Below are 18,249 nucleotides of genomic sequence, written 5' to 3'. Positions count from 1 at the left end.
TTCTATCTATAGAAGGCATTAACTGTATTTGTCAATCGATGTGTTAATATGTGAGACGTAGCTAGCACGTTACAGAGGACTGTATCATCAAGAGCTGGATGGCATGTTCCAGACGGTCCCTGTTATGGATTTTTTCCAGGGTCTCTTGACCTTGAGGTTGAAGGCCAATATGTGGCTTCTATCAGCTTGTCTGCCTCTCATGCCCTGGGCCACATGCAGAGGAATGTTAAGAGAATCCAGAAATGCCTTTGCCAGGTGCTCCAAGTAGTTTCTCTGCTGTTTATTCCAAGTGCCTGCCGTGTCCTAAGAACACATTTGGAACGTGTGCCTGCCCTCCCTCTGCGTCTCAGAGGAAGGTGACTTGAAACTGACCGGAAGGGTGAAGGGGTGGCAGATTTGCCGAGCCCTGGGAAATACATACGGGACGATCATGATCTGAGCCTGCTGCCGCCCAGGGTTGGAAGCACTGTTGTCACCAGTTACTTATTTATGAGTTCTCATTGAAAAAAGTCACAATTGGACAACAAAGGCAAGTGTGCTCCTGGTGAAGAAGACCAATGGCAGTAAATTCTGCTGCTCCCCGGACACCTCCCCCTGCAGCAGCTGACCCAGCCGCTTTGCCAAGAAGACGTCGTTGCCTGAGACGGGATCCCAAGTAGCCTTCCTTAGGAGAGAGCAGCTGGCGGGAGCTCGGATGAGATGTAACCATTACCAGTTCCTGAAGCAAGATTTGAAACTCTGAACTACAAATGCTGACAGTTTATCCTTCCATAAATCCTAACGGTGCTGACTTCATTTGGTCTCAAGCAGCCAGCTGCATGCACCTCCTCAGGGAAGCAGTAGAGTTAGTGTATGTCCTCACTTAAAGGTACAAAGTTTCAGTTGACTTTTAATTTTTTTTTAAGCCTTTGCTGCCTTAACTTCCTGAGTCAGGGGTCGAATTTGATATATACGGTATGGTGTCTTTGGAGCAAGGGCCCAGGGCAGTTCATTGCACCTAAAAAACTGATACTAAATATCTATTGTGTGTCGGACATACTGCGTTTTAGCTTTTTAGATCCCAGCAAGACATTTTGTATTGATTAAATATCACCTAACATTGAGTCCATATTCACAGAGCTCCATTGCACACAAAAAGTCCTTCGTAGCTATTGTTAGCTAGCTTTTAACCTCTGAACCTCTGAGGACAGAGTGTTTTTGTATTCCCATTTGCTGGGAAGCTTCTTTAATTGAAATTTAATTGCTGGGAATCTTCTTTAATATTTACCAATATTAATATTAACATTAAATGTATATGCTTAAATTATATATAATAATATAATGTATAATAGAATTAATATGGTAATATTTAATATTAATCTTTCGTTAATATTTTTAACATTTATTTTCTGCCGAGGTAGAACCTGTGCCCTTGGAGGGAGAACTGAGGCCTCTACCTCTCCTCTGTGGATAGGAACTGGCACAATGTGTCAGACCTCTTGTGCACCCAATGCGACACTCCGTCTCCAAGCAGGTTCCAAGGGAAGTGTGGGCAAGGGCACGTGGTGTTCCAAATCTGTCCTCTGAGCATCAGATGTAAACACATACTCACTCTGGAACAAAGAACCTAAAGCTCGGTTTTAAAAAGTAAAGCAAAAATGTCAATAGCTTTTGATGTCAATAAAATGTGTGACCACGTCCCAATGAGCTCACTCGTTTTTTGATGAGCTGTTCATATTAACTACACTACCCTGTGTAGCTTGGGTCCCTGCCTTCTGTCATAAGTTCAGCCGTAGTCTGTCTTTAGGTAAGTCACTCAAAAGGTTACCTTAAAAGGAACCCAAAGATTCATTCACCGAAGACAAAATTAGACACACCTGGTGTAAAAATCACGTACCCCCCAATTCAGCTTTTGACAGTTAACGGCTCCCCACCCCCTCGTCCATATGTACCAGTTTTAGCGTGCCTGGTCGTCTGATGGTTCATCCAAGCTGCTCTGGAAGTCGGCTCTGCTGGTGGCAGTAAGGCTGATCCGCTCTCTGCCTTCCCCTCTAGCTGGTGAACACGCCCCGTATCATCTGGGCCACTGCTACCAGCACACTGGGGCCTTCTTAATTTAGGTGCAGGCGGCTGAGGCAACTGGCTCCCACACGGAGCTTTCCATCTCTCCAACACTCCCCCCCGCACCCGATCGTTTCCATCTGCCACCAGAAGTGCGCGAGCCCTCAAAGAGGGTAAGGACCCAAGGATCCTTCACAGTCCTCAGGACCCTCAGCACCTCGACAAATGATCTTGCTCAATGGCTGCTTCTCCCAGGAGCCTCGACGCCAACCCGTTTCCCAGCTCTGTCGGCGGAGGGGTCTTGCTCTCGCTTTCTGCTTCTCAGAGATTCTCCACGGCGAAGGTGCCAAAAACTCATCTTCTTTGAACTTTCAGTAATTCTGATGCTGACAATATTAACAGAGACTCCGAAACTTCTGGTAGTTCCACCTCTTGGGGTTCTTTTTCCGATGTTTGGGGGACAGATCTGTGTTCAGAGGCTCAGGCTACGCACCCTAAAGCCAAGAGTCCTTTGTGGGAATTGCCCTTCTCCCCTCCCTGCTCCACTCTCTATAGATTCTCACATTCTGGAGCAAAGCCTGGCTTTTTGCTTTTTTTTTTTTTTTAAACTGTAGATTTTCAAGCTAGCCCTAGCAGGTTTCCAGCTCTCTCTCCCTCTTCCCTCTCTTTCGTTCCCCTCCTGGCCCCCATTCAATGACTAAAGTTCTCCAGGAGTATTTCTGGACCAGGATATCTACTGTGACCTTGTGATTGCACTAATCCTCTGGCTTGAGGCTGCTCTGCTCCGAGAATCACAAGGATGATTGTGGGTGGGAGTGGGGAGGAGGACAGTGCACCCTCCAGGAGTGCTGTTTATTTATAGAACAGGCCTTTCCCTTTCCCACCTTGAGTTCTCTGCTAATCCAGCAATCCCCATATCCTCAAAAACTCCCTTCGGGAGGTAGGGGATGGGGGATATGTGATGTCAAGGTCAAGACCAGAGTTCTTATAGTCAGCACCAAAGGTCTGCCCCCCGCCCCGCCACCTCCATGGGACAAACCCGAGGAGGCCCCAGTTCCTAGGAATGGTTGACCACCGAGCATTGTAACTTCCGCACAGCCCAGAGGGGCAGCCGGCTTCTCCTGCCTGGGCCACCTGACTCAGCAGCCCTGGGGAGTGTGAGTCAAAATTCCCGGGAAAGTCTGGCCTCATTCTGGTGCTGTTTGAGGGCTGGTAGGCCTGGCGATCACTTTGGGGTCTTTGAGGAGCAGCCTGGGAAGTTGCTATTAGAGTAAGAGAGACAAAGGACAAAAGGGGACTGACTTGGTTTGTCTTGTGGGATGGAATCGCTCCCATCTGGATTAAGGAGAAAGAAGAAAACCAGGACTCTGGGAAAAGAGTGAGAATGAAGGCCACCTGAGTAAATGGACAAGACCAAACTCGCCTCACCCCCATTTAACACATGACTTTATGCTACTGTGGGTGACCGATGGTTCAAGTTCCAACTCAAATGGATAGTAAATCACCCCGGGGGCAGGAACCGGAAGGCACAGAGCTGAGTGCAAAACTCGTGCTCAGTAAGCCTCAGGGGATCTTACACAGATTCCTATTATGTGACTCTTACCAGTACTAGGAAACATTTTTGGAAGATGAGGAGGAAGAGGGGGAGGATGGCAAAATTCTACAGTGGGCAGGAAATCTGCGCCTTTTCTATTCACTCTTCCCTCTGCCCGGAGAGTACAGGGCACATAGTAATTTGCAAAACCATTTGCTATTTTTTTATTAAATAAATGATGATTATCATAGTTCCATATTTGTCACCTAGAACATGTAACCTGTTTGGCAGTGATCTGACCTGGGCCTTGAGCTTTTCTCTCTCTTAAAAAACCAAGAAGAGGATTTGCTGAGCTTGGTGGTCTGGTCTCCCGTGCAGCTCCTTGAAGTGCGTGCTACAGTGGGGTAGTGGTTTTCCCGAGTTGGTCTTGCCTCAGAGCCACCTGGAGAGCTCATGATGACCTGGAAGCTGGGCCCTCGGGTCTTTGAGTCAGTAGTTAGGGGATGGGGCTCAAGAAGGCAGGTTCTGCTGCTCTCCTGTGATGGTGCTGCCACAGAGGGACCCCACTTTGAGAACCACTGCCATCAGGGTGTGTTCAAAGTGTCTCAGGTTTTCTCACCTGGCACTTGAGGATTCAAGAACAGCCCTAGGAGTCTGTGGCGAGAACAGTGGAGAGGCCCTCTCTAGGATTCTCAGAGGGATCGCTGTGCCCTCTCTGCACAGAATCCACCTCCTCTAGAATTTGGAAATTGCCAAAGTGGGACAAAGGTTGACAAGAAACCGTACGGGGATTACAATCTAATTTGCCCCCAGGCTCACCTCTGCACCAAACTGTTCTCATCCAGCCCAGGTAACTTTTCTAAATCAGAAATCTGATCATCTCAGTCTCTCCTGCTTGAAAGACTTCCATGGTTCCCTAATTCCTCCAGCATGAGGTCCACACTCCAGGGTGCCTTAGCCTGGTTGTCAAACCCCTCATGGTTTGAGCCCTGCCTATCTCTTCAACTTGGTGTGCAGCCTCTCCCCAACTACCATGGTTCCTAGAGATGAGCTCTCTCACCCCATACCTCTACACAAGATTTTCCCGGTGCCCTCTCTGCTGCATCCTCCCTGAAGGGCTCTCCCCTACTCCGCCTCCAAGCGAAGCATGCCCCCCCAACCCCTCCTCTCTGTTCTTCCCTCCTGATTAGGCACCCCTCCTTCAGAGCCCTCATTGCCAGAGCTGTTGTCCTAGAGCTTTGCTCTTTGACTCATCCCGGTTATGGAGGACCCAAGACTGGCCTTTCAAATCTCCAACATGGAGCGTTCTACTCTGGGTGGCAGAAGGAGCTCGGAGAAGGTTTGTTGAATGAATGCAACTGGCCAAGGACTCAGCACTCACAGACCATACAGGGGAGCAGTAATTACTTTAACCTTGGGCACCTTTTGATACAATGTGGGGGCTGGGATTGGGCAGGGGGCACGTGTTGCAGGTAAAGTTAAGGGGAAGGAAAGAAGACGGGGGCAGAGGGCGTAATTACCAGCGTTGCCCTTAAATTATCCACAGTAAAATGCACTCCACCAGCCTTTTTTTTTTTCCCCAAAGCACGGTGACAAAGGTGTGTTCAGGGGCAAGCAAACCAAGCTTTAGAGGTAGCACTGCAGGCAGAGGGGGAGGAAGTTGGAGGTTTTGTGGAAGAGGAAGTAGGAGCCTCCTGAAAGTATAGCTTCTGTAAGAGGGGCCTACCCGCCCTGGCCCTTACCCCCCCACCCCAGCTCCCCCTGCTTTCAGGACCGGGGGCAGCCTCTTTCTCCTTCCTTTTTGATTTGATGGCCATAGATGGTGAGGAGTGCCCGGAGCCTGCGGACATCTGGCTTCTCTCTGTGCACTTAGCGTTATCAATCAACTTCATTTCTGAAGCTATTTTTATACTTATGAGGTTGACTTCGATAGCACAGGATCAAGTTTATAATAAAAGAAGTAGACTGGGAATCAGGAAACCTGGTTCCTCTTTCTGCTCCAGTGACCGGCTAGCTGCCTGCAGTTGGACCGTTGTATTTCCGCTTCCTTCCCTACCAGGGGGTGCTTGCTGGGACTGCCCACTCGGGTTTATTTATGACCCTCTCAAGCTGACCACAGAGCTGTTTTCCATTCCTGAGATTGTGCCTTCGAAAACTTGGACCCATTTTCTAAGTTCTTCCAGTGATATTACTCTTTGTGAACTCCAAGAGCCAAGAAAGTATGATAAACAAAAGCAACCCCAGAGGGAGTTTCTCAAGTTCCACATGTTTGATCTCCAAATCTGGCTGAATTTATCGGCTGAAACCACCATTGACAGAATATTTCTGGCTGACCTTTCTGCCCTCTGCACCAGCCACCCCCATTCTGAATGATGAGCTTCTCAGCCCTTCTATTAGCCTCTGCACAGATACCTCCCCTGGGATAAGAGCCTGTGTTCTTCCTGGAACCAATTTAAACCCAACTGAGACTTTAAAAAATACATTTAATAGTTGGAGAGGCTCCCTCTCCTTTTAGCTTCTGAGCTCATTCCCTCTGGGAACCAAGTGACATTTAGATTCCGGTGTGTAAGTTGTTTTTTCTTTAGATTCATTATTGTGTAAACATTCCTCTGCAAATTATTTTCACATTGCAAGGCGACTTCTTTCAAGTGTCCAGTCAGACCGAGTCCTACTCTGTTCCCCTCACTACCCTCAGCTTGACTCTGTCTCACTCACCAACTTCCCCATTTCTCAGCAACTCAAATTCAAACTAATTCTGCTGCTCGTTAAAATATTTCCCCGACTTTCTGGAATTTCCATTTCTCAAGGTTATCTCCCCTGGGCTGCAGCCAAAGCAAGGCCCACTAAGATGAATGAAGGCAGTGCGGGTCAGGAAGGGCGAGCCATCATTGTTCCATCCAGGCGCAGTCAGCGGGAGGGCCAGAGCTGCCCTGAGAAGGTGACTCAGGACCAACAAGACAGGCTTAGGGTGAAGGCAGAGCATTAGCGCCAAGACCAAGCAAACGGGGGTGGGGGGCATTGGGGGGGCAGCTGTCTAAATGTGACCCTTACAGCAGGCTGGCAATCACAGAAAGAAAAGTCGGCAAATTACACCTCCTTCTACTAAGAACCCAACTCTTGTAACAGGCCCACAAGAGTAACTTCTCCTCATGCCTTTCCTTCTAACGTTGCCGTCGGAAGCTTTGTCTAATTTCCTTGTACCCGCTCTTCATCTCTCAGTTTTAAAAAAATGTGTCCCTTATCAGGACTGTTATGCACAGCCACTTGGGCTGGTCACGACTCCGGGGAATGCCATTCACAGAAACTACAATATAATCTTCAAAAGCACACGCCGCTTAACTTAGAGACATCTTTTATTTTTCTTCTATTCGGTAAGAAAGGGAAAGTGGTTTCGTGGAAGGATACCTCAGTAGTCCTACCACTGCTACAAGGTTACTGTGTGGCCTTGGACAGGTCACCGTGCCCTCCATGTCTCTCGACTCTAAAATAAGGGAGGGGGATGAGATCATCTCTGGGGTCTTGCCCTCGGGCAATACTCTTTTCTGATCAGCAGAAAGTGACATCGTTTTGATCAGTAAGTTACATGATGGGGAGCTTTTTATAATTATTTTCCTTTATTACCACTGGCATTTCAACTTGTTCATCTGACCATAGGTATCTCCTTGAGACGCTGAGAATGTTGAAGCCTGGCGAAGGTGGGCTCCCTGTGCCAATTCTCTTCCTCGACTTTTTGAGCTTGGATCTTTTTTGCACCATTAAAATCAAGAGGCACTCATTTGAGGTGGTCACTTGGGGTCATACAGCAGTTGTGGCCCTTCAGGGTCTCACTTTTGCAAAGAAAATCAAAACAAAGTGAGGCAAGAAGGTTGACCAGATAACTTCTTAGGTTCAGGAAACAGCATTCCATTCTAAGTTTCTCCTCGTGGGGGCTAAATCACGGCGCCTCCTGGAGTTTGTTTCCTATGGAATCACAGCATGGCCAACGTTTTCTGGCAAAGGTCATAAACCAGGACTGTGGAGAACACTGGAGAAACACTTGTTCAACCAGTCCTAGGGTAATTCCGTGTTACCAAGTCCCAGAAAGGAGGTTCGGGAGAGAAGGTTTTCTTTAGTCGGCTGCATCCAACAAGGCTTTGTCCGGAGCTCTGACTGGGAGGAGACAAGAGCAGAGACACTACTCCTGAACCTTGAAATCAATTTGTAATCAAACACTTGTGAAAAATTAGAAAATTGGAGCAGCACTTCTCAGTCACTCAGTCCATGTTGCAAGTAAATTCACTACTAATATTGAGGTCACTACTGTTTGGAAGTGATTGTTTTGAAAAATATAAATTAGAGTTGATTCAAGGTTGTCTTTCAATACTTAACTTCAAAAAAACAAGTCCACTGCAGGACTGCTCGTTCTTTCTGAAGGAGAGAATTATTTTTGTTCAGGAAAATACCTTGTAGGGACCTTTAGATTTTAAAGGAGGGGATGAAGAACAGAGCCTGAAAAGACAGAGCCAGTAGAAGAATTACTGAACTGTTCTGCTTAATAAAGAGGGTGGAATCTAATCCCTCCTCCTTTCTGCGTTGTTCTTGAAAATAGAGAAAATAGACAAACCAAGAGCCTGAATGGTAGCGTGGTCCTGGCCCTATGACTGAAAATGGGGGCTCTAGAGTTAGAGCTCTTGGGCTTACATCTACAAAACCCAACATGATACACCTTGCAATAAAGCAAATTTAGACAGAAGAGATTTGGCTTCCATCCTCTGCCCACCTCCCATTCTCTACCAGGGCTGGGCTAAGGTTCTTATTTTAATTGTGGTAAAATACATGTAACATAGAATTTCTTATTCTTTTAAGATTTTATTTATTTATCTGAGAGAGAGAGAGAGAGAGCGAGTGCACATGAGCAGGTTGAAGGGGCAGAGAGAGAGGGAAGGGGAGAAGCAGGCTCCCAGCTGAGCAGAACTCGATCCCAGGACCCTGAGATCGTGACTCATGACCTGAGCCCAAGGCAGATGCTTAACCGACTGAGCCACCCAGGCACCCTAGAATTGACTATTTTATTCATTTTTAAGGGCACAGTTCAGTAGCATTAAGGACATTTGCAGTGTTGTGCCGGCCTAAGGTTCTTATTTTCTCTGGGGGAGGGGAGAGTGTGAGGGAAGGGAGACACAGCCTCAAGAGACAGAAGGAATGTTTGGCATCCATCGTGTTCTCCCAGCCCATCTCCTTGGCACCATCTAACCAAGAGATTCCTGAAATTGCTACCACCATCCTGGGAAGTCCAGCTAACCATGGGACCAGAGACTGACCCCACTGACTATTTAATCCAGAGCAGTCAGTCCCCAGTAGGTGGTTAGTGCCAGACTATAGGATGGAATCAGATAACACAGCTGGACCTCTGGAATGCCAGGCCGGCAACTAGCAAAGCTCACCGCAGTCCTATCATTAAGCTCACAATAATGCAATCCTGCCTTTTTGGAACTGAAAAATAGGGGCCCCAAATATTCCTTATGGAGAGGTTTACTGCAGTAATAATAAGCATAATTAGCACTCAATCCATACAAGATATTACCGGGCATGTCTCATATTCAGATTTAAGCTGTTGCCTTCCTATTCCGCAGTAGATCTACATCCACAAGATTTTTTTTTAAGATTTTATTTATTTATTTGAGAAAGTGAGTGAGAGCACGAGGAAGGGGATGGGAGAATGCTAGAGGGAGAAGCAGACTCCCCACTGAGCAGGGAGCCTGATACAGGGCTCGATCCTGGGACTCCAGGATCACGAACCTGAGCCAAAGGCAGACGCCTAACTGAGCCACCCAGGTGCCCCATCCACAAGATTTCTTAATTATTATTATTGTTGCTGTGATGACTTTGGTGAAGATTAAAAAAGATGGTAAGGCACATTTTTGAGTCCATGCAAGTATAGAGATACAGAAATAGCCATTAGATTCAGGATGAAGAACAAGAATTCACTGAAGGAAGGAAGCTAGATCCAAGCTCAGCATAAGAAGGAACGCCTCTAGAATTCTCAGTAACTTGGGGGAAGGCATTGGACTTTCCGAAAGGCAGGGAATGGAGAGTCAAGTCGATCCTGCCTATCTCATCGAGGAGAATCTTAGGTAATAACTAAGTCACTCATGGAGTCATCCCATTCAATACTTTCTTTTATGGAAGAGAAGGGAGTGCCCACTGGGGATTGTGCAGATTCTAGGAGTTCTGCCCAAGGAGTCTATGGTGCCAGCAAGCATCACTCATGACGTGCGTAGGGCATAGACATGCTGAGCCGGCCCATCTGGGTTTTAACTCTGATTCTGCCACATGCTAGCTTGGGACATTGGACGAGTTTACTGGAGGTAGATTCTCATCTATAAAACGGTGATAATTATTAGAAGGTGTCCATGCAGTCTGGAAACAGAGAAAATATACATAGTGGCATCAAGGACATCTTCAATCTATAAAAAATATATTTTATGGACCCTGTAGTACTAAATGTAGTACTAAATTCTGTACTTCTTTGAAATAGGCAAAGAAAAGCTCAGTGATTAGCTGTGTTTTCTCCTTCTGTCATCTTTGAGCCTCTTTTCAACTCTGTAAATTTTTTTTTAAAGATTTTATTTATTTATTTGACAGATAGAGATCACAAGTAGGCAGAGAGGCAGGCAGAGAGAGAGAGGAGGAGGCAGGTTCCCTGCTGAGCAGAGAGCCCGATGTGGGGCTCGATTCCAGGACACTGGGACCATGACCTGAGCCGAAGGCAGAGGCTTTAACCCACTGAGCCACCCAGGCGCCCCTCAACTCTGTAAATTGTAAGAAACCAATACCAATGAAAAAGATTTTTGTCTGTAGAAATGCAAATGAACTGTGTCAGATAGAATGTGATTGGCTACCGCCTTGAGATATACCCCCTTTTGTATCTGTTTATAAATTTATTTCAGAATTCCTTATTCTATGTATATGTTTAAGATCCTTGTGTTCCCTTTCAAGCCAGTTAAAACATTTTATACGTTCCCTCACTAATTAATTAGTTTAATCAAATCTTTGACATGTGTTCATTTTATCTATCTGAGCAAAAGTCATAATTACACCCTCTTCTAAAAGTTCTTCTAGCCCTTCATAGGGTTATAGTGAAGAGGAAGTGGGTTAATGCATATACAATCCTGAGAGTAGGGCTTGGCACACACAAAGCGCTAAATGTGAATGAGGACAGTTACTATCTATAATACGAACCCCTGTCCCTGGTAAGGGCTGTGATGTCACTGTGAAGGTCTCTCTTCTGCTCCCTGAGAGGGAACTCCACTTCTCTCTTAGGACAGGACTTTTGTGACTCTGGCATGGAGAACAGTAGAACCAAGCTCCAAGAAAGAACACAGTGGACAGTCGCTAGATTGGTTGAATATAACATAGGTTGGCAATTTTTTTTTTTTTTGAAACGACCAGATGGTTAATACCATAGGCTTTGCAGGTCAAACAGTCTCTGTCACACCTACTCTGCTCTGCTGTTGTGATATGAAAGTGTCACAGATGTTACATAAGAAAATGTGTGTGGGGGCACTTGGGTGGCTCAGTTGGTTGGGCGACTGCCTTCACCTCAGGTCATGATCCTGGAGTCCCCCCAGTCCAGTCCCACATCGGGCTCCCTGCTCGGTGGAGAGTCTGCTTCTCCTTCTGACCCCTCCCCTCTCATTCTCTCTCTCTCTCTCAAATAAATAAATAAAATCTTTAAAAAAAGAAAGTGTTCAAGAAAGAAAGAAAGAAAGAAAGAAAGAAAGAAAGAAAGAAAGAAAGAAAAAGAAAATGTGTGTGGCCCCTGCTGCAATTAAACTTTATCTACAGACACTGGAATTTGAATTTAATTTTCACTTGACATGAAGTATTCTTCTTTTGATTTTTTCGAACACTTAAAAATACAAAAACCATGCTTAGCTTGGAGAGTCATATGAAAACAGACAGTAGACTCTATCTCAGGAAACAAACTGAGGATTGCTGGAGGAGAGGGGTGATGGGAGGGTTGGGGCGACTGGGTGATGAACATTGGGGAGGGTATGTGCTATGGTGAGTGCTGTGAGTTGTGTAAGACTGATGTATCACAGACCTATACCCCTGAAACAAATAATACATTATATGCTAATAAAAAATAGAAAAGAAAGAAAACAGGCAGTAGGGTAGATCGGGCCCCCGGCCGTCATTTGCTGACCCCTGAATTAGATAACAGGTACATTAAAGGTCAGAATTATGCCTTCTTCATATGACCTTTAACCTGGTCCTTCTCATGCAGTAGATGTTTGAGGGATATTGAATTAAGCAGCAACCAGTGAAAGGCAAAAGGGAGGCATTTTAGAAGAGTAACTTGCTAAATCATTTCAGAAAGATTCAATCTGTGTGATGACAGGTTGATGGCTGGCATGGCCAAGCCTGTCATGTGGGTGGGGTGGCAGGGACTGGTCCCAACTGCACCAACCGTCCTTTATCATAATCAGTCTTAACTGAAATCTTAAGCGAAGCCAATGGTTTTACACCCTGCCTGCAAACTGCCTTAAATCCTTTTTTAGAACAAAATGGAAATATAAATAAGTCTAAATAATATCTACTGATCAAAAAATGTGACCAGAATCACATTATAGGATGCCTTCTCCAAGAAGCCAGAAAAATGGTCAGGTTATCTTATATTGGCATTGGTCAAGGTCAGAGACCAGCATTAGGAATTTTCCAGAATTAGGAAAATGGCAGATCGGTGTCCAAAAGCACAGATAGGCCCAGAATCTGATCCACCTACGGAAATGAAGTGGACCCAGTTGGAATCTCCAGCTGCTGCCTGCTTTGCCTCCTGGTGCACGCGCCTCCCTCCCCCTCACTAATCTTGTCTCCCAGACAGAACAAAAGCATTTGCCTCCAGCCGAGTGAACCCTGTCCTCCCTGAAGTTCAGGGATCCGTGGACACTGAGGTACTAAATTTGGACGCACACAGGTACAGCTGTGTTTTTGTTTGTGGCTTGATTTCATCTAGGGATCTGGCAAGTGTTCATTTGGATGGGGGACTCTCAAGCAAGAATGCCATAAATAGCATTTTCAGTGCAGAACTATGACCAAAAGAATTAGGAGAAGAGCTGTCAGGAGAACATATCTGGAATATGAAGGAAACCTGAACAGAGATTGGAAAAGAGCTCAAGTTTGAATGACACATTGAAAATGTTCGTATACCTGCACACATATGTAGGTTTTTTTTTTTTAAAGATTTTATTTATCTATTTGACAGACAGAGATCACAAGTAGGCAGAGAGGCAGGCAGAGAGAGAGGAAGGGAAGCAGGCTCCCCGCCGAGCAGAGAGCCCGATGCGGGACTCGATCCCAGGACCCTGAGATCATGACCTGAGCCGAAGGCAGCGGCTTAACCCACTGAGCCACCCAGGCGCCCACACATATGTAGTTTTAAAAAGAAGACAGAGTCACAGAGCAAGCCCCAACTCCGGAAGGAGGTCTGTGGTATTACAGCGGCTGCCCAGAGCCCCAGTGTGGAGGCCAGGCCCGGCACCCAGCTCTCTTCTCAACCCAACACACATGCTTTGAAAGATGATGCAGGAAGGAGAAGGAAAGAGGCCTTCCTCTCATCTATGGTGAATTATCATACCCAGCTTTAAAAAAATTTATCAGGGTGCCTGGGTGGCTCAGTCTGTTAAGCGTCAGACTCTTGGTTTTGGCTCAGGTGATGATTTCAGGGTCCTGAGCTCGAGCCCTGCATCGGTGCTCTGTGCTCAGCAGGGAGTCTGCTGGAGATTCTCTTCTGTCCCCCTGCCCCTTCCCCCTGCTCTCTCTCTCTCTCTCAAATAAATGTCTTTAAAAATGTATTAAGGTAACATATCTTACTGGAAAAGAGATTGCCCAGGAAACCACCCTCAGCTATAACCACAGTAGTGCTTAATTCTAAGATGGGGTGAGCCAACAGCTCACAGTCCTTCCTTGTCCCTTTGTGGCACATCCCACAAAAGTTCAATAAGGCTTGAAAAAGGAGGGGAAAACACTGAGGGGAAAAAAGGGACAAGAAAATGGATAAAGCTTTCCTCCATCAGCACTTCCCCAGGACTTGGCACATAGTAAATGCTCAGTAAATACTCAGCTCTTGGAACACTGTTCACAGTGAGATAAGAAACAGGGAAGGGCAGATGTACAGAGCTAACCACAAAAGAGGGAAGCAAAGTCTACAGAATCCTAGCAACTGGCCTGTAAATCTAAAATTATTCTAAAATGTGTTTAAAATATTTAGAGAAGCTGGTGGTTATTTCAACAGATACTCCAGTAGACCAATTATTTCACCAGACCCCTGGAGTTCTCTGATTTCCACCTGTGTAACATTGCCGTGAAACATTCTTTTTTGCCCTTAGGTTTATTTCATTGGCTCAAACTCTTGGATTCAGCTTCACATTTTATCACACTTCTAAAACTGCGTGGTAACCGCATGATTTCGTCACTTTCTTCATTTAACACAAGTATCCTAACTGCTCGAGGTTACCCACTTGAAGAATGGCATTCGTGGTAACAATCACCAGCATCTAGGGAAGATTTTAGGTAATTTTAATTTACTGCATATACTGCATATTTAATTTACTGCATATCATTTAGAAGTGAACTGAGCAAAGGGAGTTTAGGAAAAGAATCTGTCATCAAGGAGTAGTCTTGCTTCTTATAGACGAGGTTTCGTTTTCTCGAATGGGAGTCAGGTTAGCTTTTAGCGGTGGCAGCAAAGCTGAAATGGGGCTTTGGACCTAAGTAGCCCGCCCTCTGCTGCCACCGGGAGGAGGGAGCTTTCAGTACGGTGGGGACCCAGGAAGGAAAGAATTTTGCTTTTTCTCTTGTAAAACAGAAGTTTATCTTTTAGAGCACTTTTGGGCTCACAGGCTCTTATTCTTCATATGCTCTCCCCTAACTTCCTCTTTTCTCTTTCCCTCTCAACTGACCATTAGGAATTTTTATTATGTCCTGTTTTCTGAATGCAGCTTCATGTTCCTGTTCTGAAGTGTTGATTTCTTCAAGTTACTGTGAACTGTGGCTGTTGGTTACTAAGTGTCCTAACTCCGCAGTTTAAGAGATGGGCGTTGCAACCGAAAGTTCTTTTTCTCTCCCATAAAACACTGTGACTGATTCCACAACCATAACCTGCAGTCAGTGGCTTTCAAGCTTTTTATTTTTTAAGATTTTATTTATTTGACACAGAGAAAGAGAGCGAGAAAGGGAATACAAGCAGGGGGAGTGGTAAAGGAAGAAGTAGGCTTCCCACAGAGCAGGGAAACTATCGCTGGCCTCGATTCTGTGAGCCAAGGGCAGACGCTTAACCACTGAGCCATCCAGGAGCCCCGCAAACCTCTGCTTTTTTTTTTTTTTAACTTTTTAAAACTAAGACATTTAAAATTGTGACCAGTGCCCACATGTACATGTGAGATAACAGTTCCACAACCCGGTGATTTCCCTTGACTGGTCGTTCTGACCACCAGCCCGTCTGCTCTCTTCTGTACCAGAGACTCCCAGATGAGTGCTGACTTGGTTTGAGTGGCGCCCCCCAGTGACCACTTACACACATTTCACAGTGATAGTCTTATATTTGCTGCAGGAAACACTTGAATTAGACCTCTCATTTCGGCCGAAAACGGATGATGTTACAAAGACCAACTGAAAGGGAGAAAGAAAAAAAAAATGTGTCTGGAAAAATCAGGACTTCATAAAAGGCGAATTACACTAAGTGCCACCCTTTTCGGGGGAATCTGAGGTATGAGCTTTATTGCACAGCACCTCCAGGTCTGAACAGGTCTGGCTGGACTCTACCAAGATTTTAGTAAAATATGGTGCTTATGCCTGAACACACCATGTTAGCTTACTGTTCTGTCATTTTTGATGTCTGGAACAAAGAAGGCAGAAGTCTACAAATGTCTTACGGTTGAATATTTGTGATTATGTAAGTTTGCACATCTTAAGAACTCAACATGTTTTGTCAAAGTAATTTATTCTCAGAAAGGCAGACAAGACAGGCTGGCCATCTCCGCAGGGTGTGCAACCAAAGGCCTGAGTCTGTGAGCATAGGGCCTTGGGACTGTTGGGCACATGTCAGCTTGAGTCATGGGAGTGTTGGGGACAGTGGCTGTCATGACACAATCGAGAGAGGCTTAGAGGATAAAGCCTGACCTCGTCCTCCGGACAAAACGGAGGCCTAGATTGGAGCAGTGAAAACGAGCACGAACCTGGATGTTGGCTTGGGGCCGGGCCCAGGCCTTTTCCCTTCCTGTGTGACAATGGGCTGCCATTTGCCTCTCTGAATGCTGCAGCCACAGTGGATGCTGCAAAAAGCCCTGTGGACCCATTGTCTTTTGGCAAGTCCATTCCTGTCAAGACATCCCAAGATAGGCCTTTCCAGAATTATTTTGAAAGGGAAACCAGGGGACCTTTTGCCTTACAGTCAGCACTCTGGCCAGACCTGTAAAATCACAAATCCGAGGAAGGGATCTGCTAGCATTCTCAGTCCAAATGAAGGGGTTGGGGCCTGACCAAATGGAGGTGACTAGAACCCATGGCTCAGCTTCCCATGCCAAGCTCTCTGCAAAGCCAGAATGCCCGAGAGGTAGAAAGGAGTTTTATTTTCCCTTTACAGTGCCTTTCCAACACAATCACCAATTATGTAGCTCTGAGGTTTCATGCTCTCACGCTCTTGAGCTGTGGAGACGTCACGCAATGGCCTCTCTGCTCTCCACTGAAATATTCCCATGTGAGGTAAGAGAAGAGCAAGACAATTCATTTATTGAATAAAAAGTTGTCCTCCACACGCTCGAAGGACATGTTCCAAAGTGCCCCGAGATGGAGTGGCCTTAAGGGGAAGGGGTTTGAGATCAGACACCTGGGTTCATTCGCCAGCTCCACCCTCCAGGCAACCAATTCGTGTTCAGTGTTTTTTAACCTCATTTTCCCCCATCAGTTAAAAAAAAAAAATTCCATTCACATGGAATTGCTCACATGACCAAAGGCACCTGGCACAGAGAGGACTCAAATGACATTTACCATTTCTTTTAAAAAGGAACTAATTTAGTCATTTCTGTTAGTTCTGTTCTAGTTAGTTCCATTCTAGTCAGTTCTGTTAACTGAATTATATCTTGTCTGTTGCTGCATATATGTTCCCTTGGAGACCTATACATTTTGGCAAAGGAAAACTCGAAATCATAGACCCCAAGGATCTCATGGCTGGTACAGGTCTGGGGGTCTTGGAATGGTCTGTGGCACACAAACAGGAACGTTCATCCCATTTAACTGCTCGATCACCCTAACTTTGGGATCTGTCTTCAGCTAATCCTCCACACTTCTACTTCCTATTAATCTCAAATAAAACAACAAAGTTAGGTTCACTCTTAAGTTTCCAAAGCTTTGTTATTTTGAGAGGTCTCATCTCAAAACTAACAGCAAAATCACTGGACTCTAAGAGGGAGTCTCCATTTGAAACTCTGATGAACTCCAAGTTTTAGGTGATGATAATCACTGTCCCATTAAGGAGATAAGGGCCAGGCGCCCCGCGCACGCATTCCCGCGCAGAGCCCTCCCAACCCCCTCCTGAGGTGGGAACTATTATCCCTCGTTAGGAAAACTGAAGCTCAGGCAGACGCTCAGGCAGATGAAACAACAGAAAGGCTCGATCTGAAGCCAGTCTGAGCCAAGCGCTGGGCTAAACGGCCTGGCGCTCTGCTGGCTTTGTGTGTCCTCCCTCATCGCACTGTCCCTCCTCCAGGACCCCGCCAGCACTCAGTGCTTGCTACAGCACTGACAGCTCGATGCCATCTTGTCCTGCGTGGGGGATCGATTTATCTCGTGTTGAAACTGTAAGCACCACTGGGTCCCCATCCTCAAGCACATAACTTACAACCTGTAAGTCACAACTGAGCAAAGACTTGTAGATCAGGAATGGCTTTTTACTGGGAAAGAACTTTAATTAGCATACCATTGATATTTCAGCAACAGTTCCATCGAAGTTGAAAACAATTTCTTTCACTAAGCCTCAGAAACTTTGCACGTCTCACTTTAGATTCTGCAGATGCAGAAATATTTGTTAAGTGAATAAATGCATGTGGGAGAAAGGTATTCAGTTTTGACTGGTCCTTAAATGCCTACAAACTTGGAAAATGCCTACAATATTATCCAAAGTTGAGACAACCTGGATATAAAAAGCTTGAAAAGGAAGGAGGATAAAGTAACAATTTTGCTGCCCCTTTTTGAGGGAGGGCAACAATGTTCACTAATATGCAAGCTATGCCTGCCGTCTTGGCTACATTTCTCTCCCCGCCTCACTTTCTATAGCTGGAAAAGGACTTGAATAGATAGACTGTTTTTTCATACTTTGACCACTGGCCGTAGCAAGAAATTAATTTCTTGTCATGACCTAGTACATACACACTTCTATCTGCAACAGATTTCGTGAATCACTACTCATCGTTAACTTGTGCAATACTTTACCCCGTCAAGGTTTCTCTTAGGAAAATACTGCTTGCCACTCACTAAAATTATCACATAGTCCCCTATTTGCTAACGTGTGAAAATCACCTTTGGTCTCATACTATCTAAGAATAATACTTTAAGAGTAGGAAGGTACTTTCCATCATCTTCTTCCCAATAGTGCTTAGAAAGTGATGCGATTTCTACCACTGTGTGCACATAGCAAT

This window comes from Lontra canadensis, unplaced genomic scaffold (genome assembly GCF_010015895.1).
Source record: "Lontra canadensis isolate GAN:19392208 unplaced genomic scaffold, GSC_riverotter_1.0 scaffold101, whole genome shotgun sequence".
Taxonomy (NCBI): domain Eukaryota; kingdom Metazoa; phylum Chordata; class Mammalia; order Carnivora; family Mustelidae; genus Lontra; species Lontra canadensis.
The sequence above is the reverse complement of the archived record's forward strand: the minus strand, read 5'-3'. Positions refer to the sequence as shown.